A 26,365-nucleotide genomic window follows, 5' to 3' on the forward strand; every position below is an offset into this window, starting at 1 on the left:
TTTCCCCAAAACTATCACCAGACCATTTGCAGATTTGATGGATCTGCACTTTCCTGTGGACACACCGGAGTTTCTTTTCCAGTCGGAGGCCCTGGTTCGACGCAGAAAGAAAATAAAATTTAGAAAAAACAAAGAAAGGAAGAGAATATTCATGTGAGACGAGGAGACGTGGAGGGAGAATCAGGCGGAGAGTCAGGCAGCCGAGCACAGAGGGAGAAAGACAATGCTGGCATCAGACGGGGACGAGCGTGTAGCAGGGAAGAGGGGGTGATGGAGGTGGTGGGGAAGAGGAAACCTCCGCAACAAAGAGAAGGGCCTCCGTCTCTGTTCTGAATGAAAAGAGCCGAAAGAGGCAAAATTCTTTGGAGCAGGTCCCAGAGGAATTTTCTTCAGGGCGAGTTCTCGCAGAGAAAAAAACACCACACGCTTTGGTGGCACTGTTTCTTTTTTTGTTTGTTTCTCTCCCTTAAATCCAGATCGCCCTCCGGTATCACGAGAGTATAAATCATCACGGGACGTCCCGGTGGGAACCGAACCCTTCATCATCTTTCCATCTGCTCTGCCACCTCCCGGCGTTCCAGCTCAGCAGGACACAAACCTCTGAAGAAAACTCTTTTAGAAACGTCGCAGTGTCCTCGGCCTGTGACTGAGCTTCACACACACACACACACACACACACACACACACACGCACACTCACACACACACAGGGTTGTGAGTGATGTAAACCATCCAGAGGGAAACGCGTAAACAGCTTCCTCCTTCCTGTCAAAGATAAGCTGCGTCCCCGCATCAGCGGCGTGTTCCGCCCAGGCCGCTGTCGCCTAGCAACGGAGGCAGCAGTTGCCCACGGCTCCAGGGTTCGTCACCGGAACGCGCGATGACTCCTGCGGTCCGTTGAGCCGGGAGTGATCCAACCGTTTGGGAGAAGGAACGACACATTTGTCTCAATGCTAATCGTCTTTCCCGTCGTCACGTCCGGAGAATATTCCGCAGCATGAGGATCGTGATTCGTGCTCGTCGCTCTCATAATCCTCGTCCACACTAACACGCGCCTGAAAACGTCATCACATCACGTGACGTACGCTGGTCACGTGGTGTTCACAGGAAGTAGATTGTCTGACTGATAAGAACCAATCAGAGAAGGGAACGTTGGCGTCGTCTGCGTCATCGCGCTCAAACTGAAACACAACCCGGAGTTTTCACACTAAAACGTGGATCAGCAGCTTTTCCTGACTTTTCCGTGTTCGGTGTTCGTGTGACTGTCGCCTTCAGGTTCATGGACGTGGACGAATAAAACTATTACATAATTTAACCACAGCTGATTTCTTTCCTGGGGGTTTACTCGTGAATGATGGCAGCAATTTAGTGCAGATCAAACCTTTATACGGCTCTGAAACCTATAAAGGAAACGTTCCCAGTCGAGACTCTCGTGGTTTTTCTTCAGGAACGGAAACCGACAGACGGCGCCTGTACGGCGAGGGAAGACTCTCAGCGATTCCCTGGAGCTTTTTTCCTGAGAACAAAACTCCTGACACTTCCGATCTCTGCAGTTTCGATTTGGGTTCATTCGAGTTTACAGGGAGGTTTTGATCCCGGCTCTTTTCCTTCTCCTTCTCATCTTCCCATCAGCGGGACTGACGGAGGGGGGAGAGGAGACGCAGAGCGAGGGTGACGGAGGGAGACGAGACCTGAAAGACAGACGGGGGGAGGGAAGAGGAGGAGACGAAGGAGAGATGGAGATCTGGGAAGGACGAGAGTTCATCATCCAGATTGACGGATAATTCCTCGTGTCTTTGTCCGACGCGGTCTCCGTCTGTTTCACTCCTCCTCGTGCTCCATCCTTTTCTCCTGCCGCCATTTATTCAATTTCAACTAACTTACTCAACTTCATCCCTCTCCGTCTCCGTCCTCCCTTCTTTTCAACCAACCTCCTCATCCTCCTCCTCCTCCTCCCTCCGTCTCGCCTTTGGATCATTCAGAATAATTGCTCTGCGGCGTTCCCATTCCCTGGATGCTTATCAAGCTGCGGCCTGCTATCTGCCGTAACAACACCGCTTAAAACCACACACACACACACACACACACACACACACACACACACACACACACACACACACACACACACACACACACACACACACACACACACACACACACACACACACACACACACACACACACACACACACACACACACACACACACACACTTCGAGGTAAGAGGGGTTGCTGCCCCACAGCGGGACCAATTCCATTCCACTTACGGGGCACAGATCGATGGCCCTGTGGGGGGAAGTGTTCACCACCCGTCACTCCTCTTCCTCTCCTCCATCGATCCATCTAACAGCTGTCAATCACTGACCCCCCCCCCACATAGTTTTCCAGAGAGGAATTTTATGAATGTAACCGTTAGACACGACGTGTTTCTACTTCCTCCTCGCAAAAATGAAAAAAAATAAATAATGGGGCCAAATTTCTTTTCCGATTCAGGTGCCGCCATCTTGTGCTGGTGGCGTCAGGATCAGCATTCAGGCGCGACCTGAAGCTCATAGAGATCGGAAAATAATTCATGATCCTATGGTCGGAGTCATACAACGTAACTTTAGCAAACCAATAAACTTACGTAGATAGAAACCAATCATTCCTCATCATGTGGTACGCAGGTCGTCATTTTTAAATTAGCATTATATAACTAGTATAAGAAAGTCAGCATTGGCCTCATGGGATTATATATTATAAGTGTGCATCGCTGGTATGAGGCCTTTAATTTGTATTCCACGGTTTTCAATTGACTCGTCTCTTCACTTGGCTCATGCTCTGATGTAAACAAGTCGAGAACTACTGGCGCAGATTTTCCCTGAAGGCATCACGAGCGTGTTTTGGATCCTCCAACACACCAATCGATAAAGACTCCATGACGCCATCTGGAGCGGTCGTGTCGACGCTCTCGTCCTGCGCCTCGGCTTTCATCTTCTTCAAACGCTGGGAAAGCATCAGAAACAGAACGTGGTGCTGAGGAGACGGCGCTCGGCCCCAGGTGGTGAGGTTTGTACAGCTCCTGTTCTCACACGCGGTTCGATTCTACCGTCATTAAGATTTATTGTTGGTTTCATTGCCTTTAAACGCGCCTCACACCACATATAGAAAAAAATGATATGACATCAAAATAGAGCTTCTTCTCATTTGACATCAGCGCCGATTTTGAACAATTTGTCTACTTCTGACTTCTAAACATTTGTAATTTTGCATTTTAATTTCTTGCACAAGACCGTAAAATATAATTTACATGAAATAAGACTGAACTGATTTTGCTAACAATATACTCCCTCTATGTCCTCAGCAACTTGTATATATATATATATATATATATATATATATATATATCCATATATATATATATATATACATATGACATTGAGTTCGATCACCAAGTTCAGGGTGAAACACACACTTTCTTTCTTTCTTTCTGTTGCAAATGTTGCGGACATTTTCCGGGAACTTTTTTCCTGGCAGCACATTTTCAGCAAATTTCAGAGGGAGACAATACAGCGACGCAAACCTCTGGGGAATCATTGTCCTGCCTCGGCAGGTTGTAACCCGCACCATTCGGCCGAGGGCGTGAGTACTACGGGGTCTTTTTTATAAAGGCCGCTTCCAAATTATGCAGAATTCAAAGTGCAATACCCCGACATCAAGGGAATCACACCCGAGGACGTGTTTGTCCTGGTTTGGCGCTGGAAGCGAGGAAAAGCCTGGTGCCCTCCAGCAACAGGGAAATAAAACTGCTCCCAGTGGTTTCGAATGTGCATAATAAGTGCAGATGGACTGGGACGTGGATTCAGGCCCCAGGTCCCGTCTGATGTGTATAGAACAGTTGAGAAATGTAAAGACACTTATGTACTTGTCAGTCCGTCGTCACATGACCAGACTGATAACACTTTCCTACGGGAGAGTATTAATATTTTACACCGTTCCACAGATTATTTCAGGAGCTTTTGCTTTAGTAGTCTTTGGCCCAAATGGTTGACCAGTCAAAAACACAGCGTCTGATTGGCCGAGGACCCAAAATGGACGGCTAACGACAACAGCAGCCGTTTTCCTAACGAAAAACTGGATGAATAATCATAATGTTTATTATTATATATTCCTTCACGTTGTCCCAGTGGCTGTCTTTGTGTGTGTGTGTGTGTGTGTGTGTGTGTGTGGGCTCTAACCTTCCTCCTGCCATCCTCCTCTCCCTCGGTGACCAAAGCAAACACACTCAGCTCGTCGCTGCGGAGACGGAAAAAGAAGACGGGATGAAAACACAAAACGAGACCCGACTTTGTAACGTCACCTCGACCTTGAACTCCACTTTTCACGAGGCCGCGAAGCGTTTTGAAATTCCAGGCAGACGTCGTTTCACCGACATGCCGTCGCTTTCCTCTCATGGTCTCCTACTTTTATTCTTAAATTAGCGACTTGTTTTTCCGTCTTTTTTTTTGTATTTAGTCTTTGTGTTATTCCCGTCTGCACCGAACACATTTTACAAACCTCGGTAAATGTTTAATAGGTTGTTTCTTTTAATGAATGAATGCATCAGGCATCGCTCCGGTTTGATCTTCAGCCCCTCCCTCCTCGCCGATGAGCGTTTTTTTAAATCACCGGCTGTGTGACGAGCTGCTGCCTCCGTAAATCACACGTGGATTTCATGCTGATTATGACCCTTAAAAATTAATGAAAGTATGAAAATGAAGTGGGAGATAGTGTCTCTGGGGGCGGGTTTCTGGGATAAAAGCTAGAAACTAATCTACAACCAGTTCCTTTTTGAAAGACGACGACAGTCACAAAAAAAAACATGCATGAACTTTAGTAATTTGCGAAGAGGGATGAACAATAATCTGTGATTTATTCATGGAGCTATATTCTCTTTTCTTTTTTTATAAAATGGAGTTTGTCATAATGAGATTTGGAGGTTTTGAGGTCTCAGTTTGTGTCTGAGGAAAGGGCCCGGACTTCCCTCTTCCATCCAATCGACTTTCCTCTAAAGACGCTGCCTGACGGAGGACAACAAAGAGGGGGAGGAGGAGGAGGTGAAGAGGCCTTAACCATCCTCACCGCAGGATTCATCCAGGGAAGACTTTGATCCCTCTCTCACAGATTGGACGACACGTCATCGGTCGACAAATCTATTTGAATTCCCGTTCAGGCTTCCGGAGGAGTCACTGAAGAGAGAGACAGGAGATTTGTAACAGAGAGGTTTACAGAGCAAATACAGCGAGAGGCAGGAATCCCCGGGTCGCGTGAAGGGACGAGCGGCGGAACCAGAGAGAGGAAGCGAAATGTGGAAAACACGTTCACACAGGTCTGTGATTTCTCCAGCCTGGATTCAATCATCATTTCTGTCCCTTTCTCTTCACTACAAATCCATGTTCATCTCCAGCCTGTCGCCCTCACAGCGTGAAGATCCAAATCCACAAACACCTCTTATCAGTTTCCCACGCGGCACGTCATCCTTTCACCCTCTCGTCACGAAACGCTCACACCCAACATTTTATCATATCATCTTCTCTGCATGACAAACAAAAACAAACATCCACCCACGTGCTGAGACTGGAGCTGTGTTTCCCGACTGGCCGCTTCAATTTCATGCAAAAGACAAAGGGACAAAAATGAACAGTGCAACACGATGAATGTGTTGGGGAAGGTGTATCTCAACAGTGTGTAATTGATGGAAAGTGGCGGGAATCATTTCCCAACATGGAAAACCCGAAAGAGATGCCTATATTATTTTTTTTCAGACGTCAATGTGAATACTTTTCTTTTTCGTCCACAGAAAAGAAAAGATAAGACTTGTTCCTCTGTTCTTCACTGTGTCATTCACGGGAAACGGAGTTTAAAGACAACCTCAGGTTTCCGTATGTGATCACTTGGTCGTGGAGCGATTTGCGACGCGGAATGAATCAAACATTTTTGGTGGTAAACAGACGAACGGAGAGGAAAACAGACGCAGTTATTCCAAAAGGAATGGGGGCTGTCGTCACTGTTGGATTTAGCCCCTGCATCCACGAAGGGACGAATCTGTGCGTTGTTATAGGTTTGTGTGATGTCAGTGATTTATTCGGGTTGAATAATCAGCCTGAAAAGGAATTTTAAAGAATTGAAATTTAAGGCTTTACAGTCTATTCATCGAATGTTCCCAGTCAAATTTTCCAAACGACCCGATTTTCACTATTACTTCAGTTGCAGACTTTTCCCAACTCTCATTAGATCACGGGACGCGGATCACTGGTGGATACGGGACGACCAACCTTCCAGACAGTCCCATACACACATTCCCAAAGAGACTCCGGTCTCCTGCCTCTCCCGTTTCATATTCCCTCCATCCGTTCTCATTCCGTGCACTGACTGAGCTTAAAGGCCCATCGTCTCCCCTTCACACCGCCTCCTTCTCTTTCTCTCGGAAAAATGTTTCGTCCTTCCTTCTCATCCTTCTTCCTCACGGCCCTCGTTCACGTTCCCGTCGTGACCTCCCGATGAGCGGCGGCACCGGGCCCCGCGGACACGGATCGTATCTAAGTGTGTGTGTGTGTGTGTGTGTTCATCAGATGTGTGACGACCCGAACGGTTGTCCTGTTCCTTTTAATGAAGTGGAAAGTACATGTACTTTATTATTCTTTCAACTTCAGCAAATATTGTACTTCTACTGCGTTTAATGGATTTAACAACTAGAGCTTAATAGCTTCACACAGATTAAGATGTTACGTTAAAAAAACCACGATTGAAAAATGCTTCTCAACGTCAGTTTCTGTTTTTGCCGTCGTGGTTTTGGATTTGTGGTCGTTGTGATTTGCACTTCAGGGCCACCGTAGCATGGGATTGGTACAACTTGTTAAAATAAAATAATAAATGAAAAATCACATCAGAATTGACTGTCATTAGCTCTGTCGGAGACAAAATGACTCTCTGTGCAGCGCAAAGTGGAACAAAGCGGATTCATTGAAATCATTTCAGTCTGAGGCCCAAAGAGGTAAAATCATCTAACATAATAAAAAGAAAGAATCTAATGTTCTTCAATCCCCCATTAATTAGATTTTCTCCTGGGATCTTTCGGAAAAGACCGGAACTCTGAGTTTGTGAACTGCCGGACTTCCACTAACTATATATAAATCAATTGAAACTGTAACTGCACCTGGAGAAAAATACGACGGCATAATAGGGCCAATTTATGAAGAAAAAAACCATTGCGGACCTGTGGGAGGAGGGTAATATTTAGAGACAACTGACAAATTTACACAGAAGAAACTCAGATAGTCGTAAATTTGCGAGAAATAAATATGATAATACGCTGATTCTGGGCTACAAATCCCACGGCATGCGGAAGCGTCCGTGGTCATCCTGAAGCGACGTAGTTCCTTGAAAAACAAGACAGGATTTTACAGACTTTTTTTCTCAGAAATTTGCAAATTTCATCTCAGACAATATCGGAGTTTTATTTCGACCTAAATGTCAGAAATGACATTTTTCCCTTGAAATATTACTCCCCTCCCCCGTAATCTCCCCCCACTACAATGGCCCTAATATGGCATCCTAGTAAAATGTTGTGTGTGCATAATATCATATTTTATATCATAATACACATAATGTGTCAGTCAATTAGACCATTTTCCGTGAAACAGTTCATTTTGCTGATAATGACGTCTGTGTCTTCCATGCGAGTTTCTTCTTCCACGACTGGACTTTCCGTCGCTTCATTTCTTTGTCCCCAAAATCCTCTTTCCGATTGACGAGTTCTCGTTTTTCCTTCTGCTCACTCTTCTGTTACTTCCTCTTCCCTCTCTCCGTTTTCCTTTGGGCACTTCTTGTTTTGTTGTTTGTCTCAGTCTGTCACGTCAGACTGAGGGGGGGTCGGTGTTGTTCGTACGCGTGTCTTGACATCCTGAATATGAATTCATGTCCTCGTGTTTGTCAACACTTGCGTGGTGTCGCCGCGCGTCGCCGTCAAGCCCTGCTTCTTATTTCCTTTTCCTCCAAATGGCCTCTTGTCGTCTGGCGCGTCTCTGCGGCCTGAACAGTCTCGCAGCCGAGCAGAACGTTTGCTTCCTGTCAAACGAGGAGACTCGGGATTCGACACCTCCCCCACTCTCGCGCGCATTATTGTGAACGCAGCCTCTCACGGCTGCGTATGACAACAGGCTCTTTTATGCTGCCAAGTCGTAACAGAAAATATATATCATTTCTCTCTCTATCCTTTCCTGCAAATGTGTTTTCTGTTGTTGTTCTCGCGAGCGGCGTTCTCCTCTGACGTGCGACGGTTACTGAAAGCATATCTAGAATGTCTGCGGCGGCACTCGTCATGTTTGCTTGTGTTTTCATAACTCGACGGCCTCGCGTCGGTGACTTCAGATTGAGGTTTACTGTTCAAACGACGATTTTACAGCCGCGTCGGTGTGAAAACAGGAACTAATGTGATTATAGTAATTCGTGTCCCTTTTCACACATTTTTTAAAGCCATTATGAAACTGCACGTTTACATAAGCGAAGACCTCCGAGCGTGTTTGAGTGTCAGACTCGGGGGCTGTTGGCTTTGGACAAAAGCTGCAAGCGCTCCTTCGCTCTCTTCTGTCTCTGCCGCTCTTCTGTCGCCTATTTATAGAGATTAGTTTCCTAATTAGGAGGTGTGTGTGTGTGTGTGTGTGTGTGTGTGTGTGTGTGTGCGATGCCTCCTGGTCCGACACCAGCCTCACGCCCTTGCCCAGTCAGCTGCTAATCATGAGTCTAAATCAGTTTTCGGGCAAGACACACACACACACACACACACACACACACACACACACAATCACATGTTCACACACACACGGGGGCATGTCTGCTGCAGCCGCTTGCAGGTGAGTCACTGAAATAGCTGCACTGCAGTGGCACACAGGTTGTTGGAAAGCGAGCGTGAACGAGCAGCAACATGAGGCCCGGGGCACACGAGAGAGAGAGAGAGAGAGAGACACACACACACACAGACACACAGACACACACACACTCTGTTACCCAGCTGCCACTCTGTTGTCCCTGGGGTGTCACCTTATCAGAGTGTGAGATGCACAGTGGGCTTCATTTAAATGTAACGCTGTCGCTCTTCCTCACTCCTCATCCTCCGCTGCACTTCTCTCTCTCCCCGTGTTCTCAGCCCGACACGATGCGACTACACGTCGTCCAGACGAATATCTAAACATACACTGTGACTCTCAGTGGGTTGTTTTTTTTAGCTTTAGATATAAATATAGATATTTTTTTCTCCAGAAGTAAAATATCTCCATGTCTGCTGGGGGTATTCAATCTGCGACAGTTCGCCAACGCTCAACAACGCTGTACATCGAGGTTATAATCGTAGACGGTAAATGAAGATATGGCGATATGACGGCTCCTGTAAAGTGAAGCCCAAACCCCACGTCATGTTTCTGTCATGTGAGGTAGGTCTTCACGTGTACTAACAGACGCTGGTTATAATATGTCGCTCTTGTGTTCACAGGTTGTTCTGTTGCCCATGAGGCTAAGATATCCCTAAAACTTCCATCCAAAATATAGACTACATGCTGCTAACTTCAGCTTCTGTTATATGAGATTCAAGTCCGGAAAGCAGCAATTGTGACATAACCAGGTTTGTCAGGGAACAATTACTTGGCAGACTTTAACTGACTCCACTCGCTTCAGAATTGGACAGAATTGGGACAGACGACTCCACCAGAATCTAATGTTTTTCCATCCTCCCTCGTCCCTGCAACACCAGATGTTATTATACACTCGGGGCGCCATTAAATTCATACTGCAAACTAAACTGAAACAGCCTCTCTCTCTAATAGGCCACTGTACAGACACGCGCACACACACACACACACACACACACACACACACACACACACACACACACACACACACACACACACACACACACACACACACACACACACACACACACACACACACACACACACACACACACACACACACACACACACACACACACACTCCCCAACCGCGCGGCAATAAAGGAAATTGAATGGCTTTACAGCGACAACGTCTGGATTTTGAGCGATTGACAACAAACTCCGGAGGCTGATCGCTGCGTGGCCGCTCTTTGTTGTTCTGGTGTTAGTCGGAGAAACACATTAGGGTTTAAAACCTCTTTCATGAGAAATATTCCATAACGGCGAATACAAATCTGCAATTATTTCCTCAGGGTTGATTGGGGAAAAAACGATGCGGCCTCTAATTGCGCAGCACAACCGTCGTAGATATGACACGACGGGCAGAAGCCAAGCTGGTTACGACCTGCCTGTCCCGTGTTGCAACTTTTGAATTGCCGTTGTGGATCCGATAAAATCTGATGCAGCAAAGAATCATGAATTTCGTCCCGCAGCTTTACAGTCACTGCACACACAACAGATGTGTGGGGCACGAAGCACATCATGAATTTCAAGAGGAACCTCAGATGGGTATAGTATAAGACATACACCTTATAGCTAACATGGTGCAGCATATATGATTACAGGAAGCAATATGACACAGACTAAATATTGCAAATAGCTCGATATGAAGAAGCAAGCAAGACTTTTGCTGTCGGGGTTTCTGAGCATTGTTTTTTTCCATCTGTGGCTCAGACACATTCATAGAAAAACTGCCCACGCACTCACAGAAAAGGAGGAGGAGGCCGTGAAGAAGAGGAAGAGGCAACGAGTGAATGTTGAAGGACAATCGTGGCTCAGGGGGTCATGGCGTGCCAGCGTCGTAGCCGATTACAAAATGGGTGATTGTGAAACTTTCAGTTTCATAGAGTTCTACATTATGTCCCACACCAATATCAGCTAAATCCCCATTGATCTGGTTCACTTCCAATGGAGGCAACCATCTTGGAGTCCTGCGTGAACGTTCCCCATCTGGAATATAACGTCCTGGCAGTTTTGTGAAGTAGCGACTTCCTGGACTATAGTTGGCTAAATTTCCACAAAGTGTGCTAGACAACTTGCGACATTGATAGCACCAGTTAGGTCAAAATTAATTTGTTTGCTAACCAGACATTACAGTTTATACTCTTTATAGGCTACAACAGAGCTAATAGGCTATGATAGCTTTCCTCTATTTGGACCGGATCACTCTCTATAACTTCAAAGTTCAGCTCTGTTGAGCTACGTCAGCGGCACAAAGTGTGTTCCAGTTAACTCAACAAAACGTACGTACATGTGAAGTCATGTAAGACAACAACCGAGGTTAACGTTCTACCAAGTTACCACACAGTATTCCAGGAAACACAAAGGCCAAACGATCGAGGGAACAGATTAGGCCATTTGAAATATCAACCCTTTTCTTCAGAAAACATAAAGTAACAACAAAAAAACCTTTCTGGCCTTTCTGAAAACATCACAACTCATGAACTTGGAGCTTTCAAGACATTCTGAGGTCTGCGGTCATAGATCGCACTAAAGGGGTTCGCTCTAATGGACTCTACCCGAGAACACTCGCTGACGTCCATCTTCTCGATTACACTGAAGCCTCCACAGAATTCTTTGGACGGCATCTTCCGCCACTTCCATTTTTATTTGATCCTTTTTTCCTCCATGATTGACTGTGTTCATATTCATTGTGCCAACATCCAGCCTTCGCCCACCAGTTTCTCTCTCACACACACACACACACACACACACACACACACACACACACACACACACACACACACACACACACACACACACACACACACACACACACACACACACACACACACACACCGCCTGCCAGTCTTCTCCTGCTCCCTCCGGACACACCGTATTCATCCGTCTCCGTCCGTTCTTCCTCAGCTGCCTTCGTTCTTCTCTCAACCAGCTCATTCCTCGTCTCCTCTGACCTTCTCCGTTTGCCTCTGATCCGTCTTCTCTGTCAAACAAAGTTTCCTTTGACTTGTCACCTGTCGCAGTGCTTCCTTTTTGCAACCCTACTCCGACCAAAAGCTTTCACTCTCACCTCTGCAGTTTCTATAACTGTACATCCCTTCCGTTGGAAATACACACATCAATGAAATTGGTGCTCCAATCTGCTGTATTGTCGGGATGTATAGTATATGCTTTAGAGCATAGCTGGAAATTGTTTGTGCCGTCTACCACACCACAGTAGAACTGTGAACTGAAAAGCTTTTCTATTTCAGCCAAATGGGGCAGAAGCTTTTATCCTCTTTGCACAAGCAACAGAGTTCCCTGTTGGTCTCTCCCTCCCCTCGCTCTCACGTCGAGACAGATTGACCAGTTGCTTCACCGTGTGGTCTTGATCTGACCACTGCGACGTAGTAACAAACGAACAGTTTTAAAATTTTGTGGTTTATAGCAATTGCATATAGATCACGAACATTTGCATATAGATCACGAACATTTGCGTTAATTCAAGTAGTGATGTCTGCTCAAAGAGCAGACATCACCTATTTGGCCACACAGAAAAGTGTGGCCATGGATCATGGAAAGCAGGAAGACCACAGCTCACGGCACACACTATTATAAATATGAGATATGTTGTGCACATACAGGGACACTATACAACTGGCGGTCGTCAGCCTGTGGCATCGAAACGCTACTAGCAGAGATTACTGACTTTAAAAAAAATCCATCCTCCACATTATTGTTAAAAACTGTCTGTTAGTAAGCCCTTCAAAATCATTCTCTAAAAAATGTGGCTTTAACCAAATAATTAAGCCAATCATTCAACCACGAGCCACCATTAACATTGGCACCTATTAATTAGTCATATTTGATAGGAAATTACTCATTTAAAAGAACATGGATCGAATTAAGTCCTTTCCAAAGAAGTGCTATTGAAGACTGAATCTTCCTTTGAGAGATTTTCCTGACACAAACGTGCCAATCTCCGTCTGACAGCGTTAATATGGAGGTTATCGTGGTGCCGACTTCAGTCCCAGCTGTTGCCTCTCATCTGCGCTGCTTTTTAAAAAACGGGGTTTAAGAATAATTACAGTCGAGGGCGCGGACCCGTGTTTTTAGTGCGTGTGTGTGTCCTCCGAGTGGTTGTGCGAGTGCTCTCCTCTCGAGACGGCATGGAGAGGCAGAGCGTTTTGGATAATGTTGCACTCCAAGGCTCTGCTGGTAATTACCTTCCTGAAACTGGCTCAATAGGTTCGCTGCTGACTGCAGTGTTTTCTCTTGCCGTTCCTTTAAAACGGTGAACTACCTCATGATGGAGGGATAAAAAACGAGGCAATGTCTATTCTTGCATTGGCCCTACGAGTATTCCAGAGCACTGCCTGGTTCGGTTAGCGTGCCCCCAATCCCAAAAGCCCACAGGTGGTGTTTTAATACTCTACAAGGTACCGGATGTTTTGAAGAGTCAAATCAAAGTCAGACAATTGAAGTATCCCAATTTAGCTGCCGCCTCCTGGGCAGGTGGTCTTCATTGGCCATGAACACCGCGGGGGGCCGAACTGATATGAGATGGTCCGGTCTATGGTGGATTTCCTATTTGACCGTCACCAGTGTCTCCCACCCTTATCGCTGGAGTTGCCCACGGTACGAGAAAGATCGTCACCGGTGCGCGTAAATGAATCCTGGGATAGGATGGGCAGGCAAGGATCCGCCCATTGGATCCATCGCGAATGGAAGAACAAATTTTTTCAGCCGCGTTTTAAGGAGCTTTTGAATCGGGACAGCCGAAGCCGAGTCCCCCCCCGTCTTAAAATGTAGCCTTGGTACGCAGCTAATGTATCCATCAAGTACTAATGATAGTAATCTACCTTAGTTTTTCAGCCACACTAACGGCATACCTCAAGAGATTGCTAAGGTATGGACCAACCACTTTGAACCAAAAAAGAATATCCCAACAATTTTGTACGAGCATTAACAATCTCTAGAAGATAAATCCTACTGACTCTCACGACTCCTTGTCTATTCCTCTGGCTCCACAATATCAGTGTTTCAGATAGTTTCATTAATATTTGACCGGCGTATCCCCCCACAAGCACGAATCAGCAATGTCAATGAGCAACTTGTGTTCTCACCAGATAAATTTTAATAGCCCTGACTCCTCTTTGTCTCTCCTTTTCCTTTCCCACCGTCCTCTCTCCGGTGACATCATTATTCACAGCGTGTGCTGGTCAGTTTAGTCATGCAGTCAAAGAGCCCATGACAACTTGCTTAAGCCTCCAGAAAATAACAGAGTGACACACTGAGCCGGTACTCAAACAACTAATACTCTGCTCTCAGGCCGTCAAGGTCAAATAAAGTCAAGAGTCGCCCCGGACGAGGGAATTTAATGGCACCGATAAAGGGGAACCATGGCACCAACACATTTCTATGAATATAAAACAAAGAGGTTAAGACATTATGCCAAGGACGGGTTGTTGTTTTTTTCCCCCTTTAAGGCCTCATTTCATTGAGGTCTAGAAATTTAAGATACAGGGGATGTTGGCGTTGTCGTGGCAACCCTCCCAGAAGTGGAATCAATGGTCTATTTGGCCATTTGGAAGGTAGCTGTGCTCCCAGATTACGAACCAGCTGTTTTATGGATCAAACTGCAGTGTCAAGGTTGAAATTACGTATTGCCTATTTTTCTGTTCTGGCTCCAATAACAGCATGTATGACAATACTCCTTTTCCTTTTTTTTTTTATCATGCCTCCATCTCCCTGACTCACCCATCCGTTTCCTCAGCCGCTCTCACCGTCTCTCGAGAAGACATATGGATTTTACTTATCAGTGTTTGTTGTTTGTGAGTGTGTGTGTGTGTGTGTGCCTGATGTCATCACCTCCCCGTCGGCTCGGCAGTGATGGAATTATCTGGAGTGACCAGTCACTTTTTGGTAAGAGGCAAATGATAAATTGCCCTTGAGAGAGAGCGAGAGAAGATATGAGCCAGTGACTTACTGGTGGTGGATTACATTTGACCAGTTCACACTATCTTTAGATAATAGATAATACACAAACGTATCTTGGAAAACATGTCTCTATAAGGAGTTTTGTATTTCAAAATACAATCTCATCCAGAACAGTTTTTTATTGTTACAAAGAGATCGGTAGATTAAGAATGCAAAAGCAATTTATCTGCTTTAGTGTTGGTGTAAAGAATCGCATGTGATAACTATTCTGGTTATGCACCTTTATTTTAATAAGGAACAAAGTAAATAAATAAAATTAAAACATCCCTGGGAATTAGTAAAAATTCAAAATATTCGGTTTATCTGCTTCATTGGGACTGTGCAGGGGGAGTTTGATTGGTATTTGATTTACAGGGGACTAAATAACATCAGCCACTTGGCCTTATGAAATATGATCCATCGTTATTAAACTTCTGAATACATAAATACTTAAAATCAGCTGAAGCAGTTGAAGTATCAGTATCATTCCTAAAGAAAAAACTCAATAAATCTATTGCAGATGTAGAATTTTATATTATATCCAATTTTGGTTTCTGTCTCCATGCTAAAATAAGCTAACTAGCTCATGGTATACAAAATGTAATAAAACTTTATTTGTGTGTTTTGCTGTGAAAGTCTCAGCACTTACGTTTAACTGCCCATATGCTATTTCAACTCAAGTTGGCGATGTGCCTAAAGCTGCCACCTGACAATCACCATAAAATCCTCGCTAAGCCTATTTCATCATGTACGTGCCGCTGAATTAGCGAGTAATGCTAATTCCTCCTCCCGGGGCGATGGCTGAAATCGCCCTCTGGAAGGGAGCGGCGCTGAGGTCGGGGCAGCTGGTGGGAGGGAGCTGTGGGAACGTGGGTTGCAGAGAGAAGACGAGAGGGGAGCTATTTGTGTGGCACAGCGGCACAAGAGGCTGCACTTCTCTGTCATTAGTGCTCTAACTGCAGAATTATACTGAGTAATACACCTGCTGGGAAATGTATAAAGAGGACCATAAACTTGGACATTTCCACATTTTTCACAAATTGGGGTCAATTTCGGAGCAGTTTTTGGTCAAGCCTCTTAGATTTTCTATGCTGATTCTATTCTATCGCGGTATAGTTTAAATTTGGCCTAATAGTGCACCGACTTTCAAGGGCAGAGAAGAACTCAGTAAAAGGTCACCCTTCTATATATCATGGGACTCGGCTGGACGACGAGTGCAATTAGGGATGTTAAGCCCACATATAGACAATATCACGTCTTCTAACTTCATATCTTTCAATACCCTGAAGAGATGCTCTTCCTCCCGGAATCGACAACTGCAACGCACTCCTCCTCCCTGAGCCCTCGATCGTCTGTGATGCCGTCTCAAGACTTCTCCCTCGGTCGAACAGACGGCCCTTTATGACAACCATACTTTGTTCCCTTCACCATCAAGCCCCTGCATATCTTACCCATCTACACCCTTACTCTGGACAGGTCGCCAGCCAATCGCAGGGCCGACATACAGAGACAGACAACCGCCAGAATCAATTGGAACATGCGAACTCCGCACAGAAAGGCCCCCCGGGTCGGTTCGAACCGAGAACCTTGTTGCTGTCACCCGCTACACCACCGTGCCGCCCGCCAACTGGTTCAACGCCATCAACATATTGATTGCGGCCACTCCACGTCTCACTCGGTGGAACTCATTGATATTATCTCCGGCTCCACGAGGCAGAGGGCCGCTGCGGCGCTGACGGACGACTGAGGTTTGCGGCCCGCTGTGTTGCTGTGACTGAAGAAATGCAAAGGTCCATAGCACAATCTAAAGAGCAGCTGAGTTTCATGACGTTGACCGAGAGACGTGTACTTAATGTGGAGCTGTCACTTCAGGGCGGCGACATCAGTCACGTGATGAAGACGATATCAGCATGAAATACTGTGACGTATAGTTTGGTCAAACTGCCCGTTTCACCCCAAGTGGCCTTTCGTCCCTGCTCCTCCACACGAGCTCAGCCCGCTCTTCAACTCACGTGGACTTTTCAGCGGTGCACTGATGATGCAAACTCTCTTGTTACACCTCATTCCTGCAGCCCACAGCCCTCGGCGGTGACTGTGAGAGTCGGGGCCGCTGAACCGTCCCCGGCAGAAAGTGTGATTCACTGGACCAGCGGATGTTTTGCCACTGTTAATCTACTCTCTCTTTTTTGTCCTCTTCTCCCTGAAGTGGCCACGGCAGCATCGTGTTCACGCTCTTTGGTCTAATCCTCTTTGCCAGCCCCTTTGTGTTCTCACATGCACTCTTAAAAACAAAAACAACAAATCTTAAAATCTTGCAAAATCTCCACAAGAAAAAATTATGAAACATACGCACATTTTGGATTTCTCTGACATGCCGATGCATGAGACTCGAGTCGTCCACCAAAAAAACAACTACATAGGTTGTTTTTGATCAACCGGATTATTACGACCTATTTGTGGGATTAAATTAATGTTGGTTGGCTTCATGCTGAATTAGAATTTGAAGGATATTTATTTATACATTTTTTTTAATCTCTAAGAGCCAAATTATAATGAAGACACATGAAGTTTCCTATTAAAGGAGCAGTGCTCATATTTAACGAACCTACAATGACAAGTCATCGCGCACATGAACATTAACAGCCTAGACAGGCGGTGAGATTCTTTACGGCATTCCTACATCTAATGGAAGCGAATGTGTGTGTGGTTATTTTCACCTTTTAAATTGGGAAAATCCCCGGAGATCCAATAAAGACACGAGAGATACGAGGAGCAGGTTAAAAAGTGAGAAGTGTGGGAAGAGAAAAACAAAATGACAAGGCGCTCTCTCTCTCTCTCTCTCTCTCCCGTGGGCCAAGAAAACACACCTAACACAGAAGTTATTACTGAGGCGGGGCGCAAACAACATTTGTGATTAAGTGCGAATAGAAAATTCAATTTAAAAGAGAGTCAGTTTGATCTATAGTGTCCTTTGAAAAAGGGGCAAACTTATTAGAAATAAGGATTTACAAAACATAATTCCTGCTCAGCCGAGAATTACTGGTTTATATTCCCAGGCTGGCAGATTAACAGATTGTTAATCACGGTTACTTCACGGGAACACGGAAACTCCACACACTGAAAGGCCTCCGGCCCGGCCGGAAGGTTTTTAAAAACCAGAACCCTTATGGCCGACCACTGCACCGCCGCGCCAAGAGGAACGAGCGGAGACACGGAGAATTTCTCAAAAACCTAACGTGGAAACATGTGTTACAGCTGCACATGAACGTCCCCATCGGCGGGAAGACGCTTCGATATTTCGGAGACCTTTATACATTTTATAGGCTGCACAGGATGTATATTTTCCATTTTCTGTCAGTTTTCAACTTTAATATCCCCTTAATATCAAGGGATTGGCATCATAGCCAATTTTATACTGACATATATTTTTAGACGTGACGATCAAAGAAACAAGAAATAATTCTTATGGTTCTTCTCCAGTTTCCCTTCTCACTTCCCGTCTCCCCTTCCTCTCCATCCTTTGAACTAACTGCAGAAACATTAGACCCGACTGTTATGAATCATTTTTATGCGGCCCTGTAATGAATAATGCTCCGGCTCAATCGAATTAACCTTTTTCAGGCCCATCAGCCTCCAGATGCTCCAGATTATGGAAGACGGAAGACTCCTTCCCCTGCGAGAGGTTTCTGTTGTTTCTACTATTTTGAGCTGGTGAGTAAAAAGCAAAAGCACACAGAGATGTTTTTGGGACATTCGTGTGTGTTTAAGTTGTAATATTTGACATTACTTTGCAGATCTGTGACATGATGGCCACTCCCTCGTCGCCTTGTCCTCTTCCCTCGCTTCTCTCTTGACTTTCTTTGAACCAGAGGACATCTCTCTCTCTCTCTCTCTCTCTCTCTCTTTTCAAATGCCGCTTCTCTACTTCGCCAATTTTCCTCGACATCACCCTCTTTTTCTTCTCCCTCGTCTGCTCTTTCCAGTTTTTCCCCTGCCTTCCGTCCTCTCCGGTTCATTTTCACCCTTCGTCCCTCGTCTTCAGCCGACTCCGTGGCTCCGCCCCCTCGTTCCCTCTCTGACCTGCGTTGATCCTGTGATTCCGAAGACTTCTTAAAAATTGTTGGTGCCGCATAAAAGGCTTATCGGGAAAGTGTCTCTTGCTCTGGAGGTGGTGGGGAGGAAGAAACAGAAGCGGAGGAAACCATCGTTTCAGATGATAAACGATCAGAAAGGAAAAGGAAGGTCGCATATTCAAATATCTTCGTCCTCATGCTATAAGCTCCAGAAAATAAGCGAATCCCCACATTTTATTCACTGGAATCAGTTGATATTTGGCATCATTGTGGCTTTAAATAAAACTAACGGGAGACTTTGACCTTGGTGATGCTCCTTTTACCTTTGGTTGCGTTTCTGTTTGTACAATGTTTCAGAACGTCCTCCAGCCTCTGATGCAGCCCACAGGAGGCATCTCTTTAAATAGCTCCCCTTCGGCGGCGAGCGTTCCGGATCCTCGGAGTGTATCCGCGGCGAGGGACGGGACCTCCGTCGTCACGGATACAAGACTCAACATGCAGGGGAGGTCGTGGAACGACCGGACTGAAGGGACGACGGCGACAGTCAGGTTTGGCTCTGCGCTCTGACGCTGAGTGATCGTTCCATCTTCCTTTCTGTCAGAGAGACTCCGCTGAATTCATCATAAGTTTCTCAGCTCGAGTGTGTGTTGTTCCAGAGAGAGAATTAGAGATCAGAGTGAAGCATCTCTGCACCTGTATCCCCTTCACATCTCATCTCATCTCTCCCACTATCATTCAGCCTCTCTCTCTCTCTCTCACACACACACACACACACACACACACACACACACACACACACACACACACACACACACACACACACACACACACACACACACACACACACACACACACACACACACACACACACACACACACACACACACACACACACACACGGTTTTATTTGATTACACTGAATTACAGCTGCTCCAGGGAAGACAGTTTTTGTTGGGGGGGTAAATACACGCTATGTGAAAAAAACACACCTGCCTCCAGAGTGACTCACAAAACAGAGCTGTAATCTCAAAATATGAATAATTCATATGCTCAGAAATAAATCCTAGTGCCGAGGAGAGACGGATCCCTCCCAAGGAACGAGGGAACGAACCGAAGCTACGAACGATTAATTGATTGATCTTATTGAATGAACGAAGGAAGGAATGAACAAAGGAATGAACAAAGGAATGAACAAAGGAATGAACGAAGGAATGAACAAATGAACAAATGAACAAAGGAATGAACCAAGAAACGAACGAATGAACGAAAGAAGGAAAAAACGAAGAAAGGAAGGAAGGAAGGAAAGTAAGAAAGAATGAAGGAATGAACTAAGGAAAGAAGGAAATAATGAACGAAGGAATAAACGAAGGAATGAACGAGGAAACGAACAAAGGGAAGTAGGAAAGAATGAACTGAGGAAGGAAAAAATGAACAAAGGAATGAACGAAGGAAGGAAGGACAAAAGGACAGAGCGACGGATAATTGGATAGATGGACAGATAGATGTACTGTATTAGTTAACAGCCTCTGAAATGAAATATGATCCCGGCAGCATGTGATTCCACAAAGTGCAGCGTCTCATCCCTCACAAACAACAGCCAATGTCCACTCAGCCAGGGAGTTTCATTCATGCACTCAAGCTAATCAGGCTGAGGATGGAACTGGGCCGCGTCCCCTTCCTCTCCTGAACCCTCCAGTTCCTCACCAGGCTGCGTTCACCTGCTCCTGCTCCGTCACCCGACACGGGAGGTTTCACCTCGGAGTCCGACACTGAGCCGCGGAAAAACCTCTCCGAGAGAAACGAGGAACAGACCAAACTGGGAAAAACCACCAGGAGTCGGAGCAACAACGCGGAAAAAAGAGGCTGACAATGTCGAGGCGCGTGGCGAGTTTCTGACGTCAGGCGCAGAAACATGGCGGGAGAAAGAGAAGCACGAGGTTGATGGTAAGAGACTTGATTAATTGGAGCAATTTGACATGTTGCGTATCTTTTCGTCAGCTGTCGGCTTGGAGTTTTGGGACATGACTTTGTCGTTCCCATACGAAGGTCAAGCGGGAACCGGGAATCCTCCGGCGATCCTCCGGCCGTTCTCTCTCGGGCTCACTGGGACATTTTCCGTCCATTTGCCTCCACGGAGCAGCGACAGCGGCAGCGGCAGGAGGAGGAATCACTCCGGGGCCTCTGCTCCGCTGGCATCGGATTAGAAAGCTTACTTGTTCAATTCCAGACAAAAGTTTTTTCTCACACACAAATGGGATTAATTTCATCACGGTGCTGCGGGAAGCATTGTAGCTTTAGAAAGGGACCCGGAGTAACAACGTCTCCAGTCTCCGTGCCGGTTGTCGCGGAGGGATGATCCCGACTTTCTATTTTGTGTGAACTTCTTTCTTTTGCTTAAATCTGTGAAATACCGTCGGCTCAGAGATCAGGATCACATTCCCTCTGTGGGAATCGGAGCCGCCGCCGCCGCCCTTTTGCTCTCCTGTTCTTTTCTTATTAGAAGTGTGTAAACTTTGGATTGTGATTCACCGAGCGACTCCAACGAGCTGCGACTCTCTGAACAACGTTTCCCGAGAAAAAGATCTTTGAGCTCCTTTAAAGGAAAATCTGAAGGATGGAATCATTCGTCCTTAGAGCTTTAGACTAACACATTCCTTGATCCGCGTTTTCTCCGCTGCAGCCGCAGACGGTCTGTCTTTGTCTTAATCCCCCAGCTCCCGAGCTTCAGCCCTCGTTTGGACTCTCGTCTTGTCAACGTGTCAGGATTTCAAAACAAATACGGTGAAATATGGTGAACTTGACCTCGGCTGGTCTCCGCACGCCAGATCGGCGTGTAGGAAACATTCCAAACGTTCTTCTGGACCGACAGCAGTGCGTTGGGAGTGGGAAGCTCTTCCTGTGTGACGTGTAGGATACATCGCTTTAAAAAAAAAAAAAGGTTGATTTACATGTATGAATTATGTAACATGTATTCTTTATTAATTAGCTGCTGTTAATACTTGCAGCTAATACTAATGGTCATGTTTTCTTCCCTGTCTGTTTTTTTTTCTTTGTTATTCAGCAGGAAAACTACAGATTTATTTCTTTTCCACGAAACTTGTTGGAAAGATGGGAACGCCCCCCTGGTGGCTGACTGCGGTAAAGCTCCTAAGCCCCACCCCCTCCATGTTTTGTGCCTTCCCAGAAGTTCATGGCTGTATGGAAATTTGCGTCCCCCCATAGAGGAAAAAACTTAGTCCACAAAAGTTCCACTCAATCCACTGTCAGGCTGATATATTAGGTATTTAATATTTGACAGTATAATGAGCTGGGGAAGTCATGCTGTGAAGGTAATAAACCGTGTAGGTTTTTTAATAATCCACTTCCTCGAGCATCGAGGACGGAATTCCATCTTCCACTTTATATGTATATAAAATGTTATCATTTCTTCTTCTCCCGGAATGACACAAACAAGACTCTTAAGAGAGACGACCATCACTCTCTCACACACACACACACACACACACACACACACACACACACACACACACACACACACACACACACACACACACACACACACACACACACACACACACACACACACACACACACACACACACACACACACACACACACACACACACACACAAGCTCTCATGGTGTTGTCGGCCTCAGACGTACCTCGTTTTCAGTTTTCCGTAGTGTCGGAGCAGGAGATTTTCCGAGTCAGGCGCGTTCAAGCCGACAGGGAGGTTTTCCGGATGTTCAGTGGCGTCTTGCAGCAGGAGGAAGGACGCGATCATGACCCCGCTGCAGAAAGAAAGAAAAGAGTTCTTGTATTTACGGCCGTCAACACGAGATTCTCCTGCTGCAGAAGTTCAGATTGACGTCACAGTCTCGAGGTCCTTTTCAATTTGACCCATTTGACCTTTTTAACTAACAAGTAATGTCATTATTGATTGATCAGTTAATTTTTTCACAGTCAGACTGACTGACTGACTGACTGCTGTCGGTGTCGCTTACTCTTTTTCTGTGGACGTGAAATTTCCATGAAGTAGTAAATTGGCGGCCGGTGTCACAGTGAATGGATTTGTTAGCGCGTGAGTGACCACAGCGGGAGATTGGCTGTCATATTTCATTCTGGCATTCATCGACGTCGCCAATCTGCTACACAGCGATGCCAGGTGTGTGTGTGTGTGTGTGTGTATGCAAATGTTTCTCTGAGCATTTGTGTGTATTTGTGTGTGTGTTTCTGCCACTGTGGGTAATAAACAAGCTTGTTGGGGGAAGCTGAGGCAGTGATCAGAGAACACTCGTCATATTAAGCCTTTAAAAAAACACACACACACACACACTGACTCACACGCACACACACTTCCGGGATTTAGAAAACGTTCATTCTAATCCCCCGAAATTTACGATGAGAATCTGCTGCTTCATGTGGCAACAGAGTTGGAGCCTCAGCAGAATTAGGTAGAAATATATATCCTTTATATATAAACTGATCGATGTCAGTTGGACTTGTTCCCATTAAAAAATATATATATTTTTTGAAACCGGATTTCAAGAAAATTGGAAAAAAGAATTATAGCATTTGTTTCTCTCAATGCACAAACTGCTCCAGCTCAGCCAAGTGTGAATAAAGTTTAATTGATTGATTAATTGGTAAACTTGTATTCAATTTTACTTGAACCGATGTCAAATTGTAATTTGTGCAACTCCAGTATTTTGTCAGATTAATAATCCTCTCTTTCCGTGGTTCTACCAGGGGAAACGCCTCCCAAAAAACATCCCCTGATAGAATAATTGATTTACAACTTCATTCGATCCGCCGACACACACTTCATCAGAACTAATTGGTGTACGGTGTAAACACTGAGTCTCTCCACGTCCCTTCCTCTCTCGCTCTAAAAAAAAAATAAAAATCAATGACCAGGAGAAAGAACTACAACAACAACGGCATCACACACTTCCCCGATGAGATGGAAATTATTTAAACAAATGTTTCTCCTTGAAATCACTTTGGTCGCGACGCAGGCAATCTGGGAATCGCCGACGTTCCGAGGGGGGACGATTGCACTCGTGTGTGTGTGTGTGTGTGTGTGTGTGTGTGTGTGTGTGGTGTTCACGTCCTCTGCAGACACCGCCACTCTGCTGCATTCAATTTCCAGACGTATAAATTTGTCCTCCACCTTCCCCTTGACTTTACCTGTCTGCACACGTCCTCACCAGGAAGTGACGGATCAGGAAGTTCAACTGGAGAGAAACAGAGCAGAAGAGGTGGCAGGAGGGGAATGGGAACGACGCGGCTCGGGTTGAGACCGGGATCACGGATCAGGTCGTGTGTGTTCGCTCGGAGAAGTTCAGACGTTACGGGACGTATGAAGCAGCCTGTGTTGTGGAAGGCCGTTCGACCGACAGAGGACGGAGCGTCACGAAAGAGGCTTCACACCGGCAATAATGAGTAAAGTAAATCTGAAGCTGACGTTGGGAGAAGGATTTTCACAAGTACGACCGGAGTGCAAACGCAAACTCATTCGCCTCTGCACAAGAGATTTGTGGAAGGACAAACAGTTTTCATGGTTCAACATTGTGCCAGAGAGTTTGTGTCCCATCACGATCAGCCGCTAGTAGAAGGTCGTCTCTTACGATTCGGGAGTGACCCGAGGAAGAACCCGCGAAATTGTAGAGCGGATCAGGATGAACGGGTGGACCCGGGGATTTCTTCAACGTGGCGCGGCCTCGGCGAGGTACAGGAGAGAGGAGTGCCCGCTCCGAGCCCCTTCCAGGACAAAGTTCGGTGAAGTCGCGATTCCCAGCCGCCGCCACTGCTGCGGATCGCCGTTCGTCTGTTTATTCAAACTTCATCCATAGTGAACGTTTCTTGCATCCAAATTGTACCAAGTTCTCTGCTGCAGTCTCTCAATGACTCACCTGCCAAGTTTGAGGAAGACCGGACTAAAGGTTCTGGAGATACTCGACTTAGGGACAGACAGAGATTCCACGCGTTGTAGTAAGATTCATAGAATTTGATCTCTGTTGAATGTGTACGTGAAGCTCCCTCCAACTGAACCCCGTTTCTAAACCCTCTCCGTCCCTTACAGACACGACCATGTTACAATTCTTCACTTCAAGCTCTGAGAAGTTATTTCTTGAGCTTCGGGAGACGAATTTAAAGTGCGCGAGCAGCAACCGGTCGTCATTATCATTCGAACGATGCCCCATAATTGGCCAATTGGTTCAGGATCCGACTGCCAGACTCAATCAATTCTCCCTTCGACGTTTTCCCCCCGGACTCTTCTCTCGTCGCAGGATATCGAGGCTCATCAAGGGTCCGACTGCAACGAGTCCAACATTTCATCCCTGCTGCTACTTTTACTTCTTCTCACTCGTGTTATGTATGTTCATATAAAATCTTCTCCTATCACGCAGGTGTCGAGCCTCAAAAGGTGATTCTGGTCTCGGTGTGGTCGTAACTGTTTTTAAAGATGCTTCATAAACATCCTGGTTGTTTGCTCTCACTCCCCCTTCGTCTCGATTGGTCCCTGACGTCTCTGACTTTCTCCCTCAACCCGCTGCTCTTCTGTCTGAAGACGGTCTCAGGAGGTCGGCTGCTTTATTATTAGCCACATAAAAGAGTTTCACTGCGCAATGAGGACGTGTTACGGCCACCGGATGAGAGCGAGGCCCGTTCCCGGACGACATTATCAGGAAATGAGTCACCCTCGCTATTATTCTGTTTTTGGAGCCGGAATCATCGGCAATTTAGGAGAAAAGGAGGAAATCACCCTCTCAAACCCGTTCCGTCTCCTCCCACCTGAGGTCACACGTTTTCACAGAAAACTATGATTTTACTTTGTGCAAAATGTCTTTTTTTATTATTATTTGGCCTAAGTTTTATGAGAGTAGACGCTGAGATTAAAAATGACAGGTGGCCACGACAACAGGTCGATAACAAACAAGTGGATTTTTAAATGAGGCGTTTAAAAAATTTGACAAAGAAGAAAGAAGAAGAAACGTTTAGGTGCTGGTGCCACTGAACCTTCCAACAACCAGATGTGTTTTCTACTGACTAGAGACCATAGACACACACGTCATTACATCACTGTATGAAAAATGTGAAGATATATATACTTCTTTTTCTTTTATATCATTGAAAATTGTAATATCTATAGGCTTTGTATTTCTGAGGCTGAGCTCTCGAAAATCATTTTCCCACTATTCTCTGACTCCAAAATGATCGGCTGACAAATTCATTCTTTCTTTGAGTCATTATTCAGCGTGCATATTCAAAACCCTCCCACACACACACACACACACACACACACACACACACACACACACACACACACACACACACACACACACACACACACACACACACACACACACACACACACACACACACACCGAGGCCTCACGACAAATGCAGA

The 26,365-nt window shown here is 45.8% G+C and overlaps 1 protein-coding gene and 1 long non-coding RNA gene across 3 annotated transcripts in view; one reads left to right on the top strand and one right to left on the bottom strand.

Moving 5' to 3' along the window:
* The window catches only part of htr2cl1 (5-hydroxytryptamine (serotonin) receptor 2C, G protein-coupled-like 1), a 107,842-nt gene extending 85,100 nt beyond the window's left edge, over nucleotides 1–22,742 (bottom strand). The window contains exons 1-3 of the mRNA XM_047336247.1: nucleotides 22,614–22,742; nucleotides 5,099–5,205; nucleotides 4,216–4,273 (exon numbers count right to left, since the gene is read on the bottom strand). The gene's annotated coding sequence lies outside the window, so the exon portion shown is untranslated. The remainder of the gene's footprint in view (nucleotides 1–4,215; nucleotides 4,274–5,098; nucleotides 5,206–22,613) is intronic.
* On the top strand, nucleotides 20,290–25,549 carry LOC118285673. 2 transcript variants are annotated; one of them, XR_004785208.2, is made up of 2 exons: nucleotides 20,290–20,894; nucleotides 22,012–25,549. It is a non-coding gene; the product is annotated as an uncharacterized LOC118285673 (long non-coding RNA). The 2 variants fall into 2 exon arrangements; XR_007031894.1 differs by lacking the exon at nucleotides 20,290–20,894 and adding an exon at nucleotides 21,127–21,888.
* Nucleotides 25,550–26,365: the final 816 nt, after the last annotated feature.

Source organism: Scophthalmus maximus, chromosome 12 (assembly GCF_022379125.1).
Source record: "Scophthalmus maximus strain ysfricsl-2021 chromosome 12, ASM2237912v1, whole genome shotgun sequence".
Lineage (NCBI taxonomy): Eukaryota > Metazoa > Chordata > Actinopteri > Pleuronectiformes > Scophthalmidae > Scophthalmus > Scophthalmus maximus.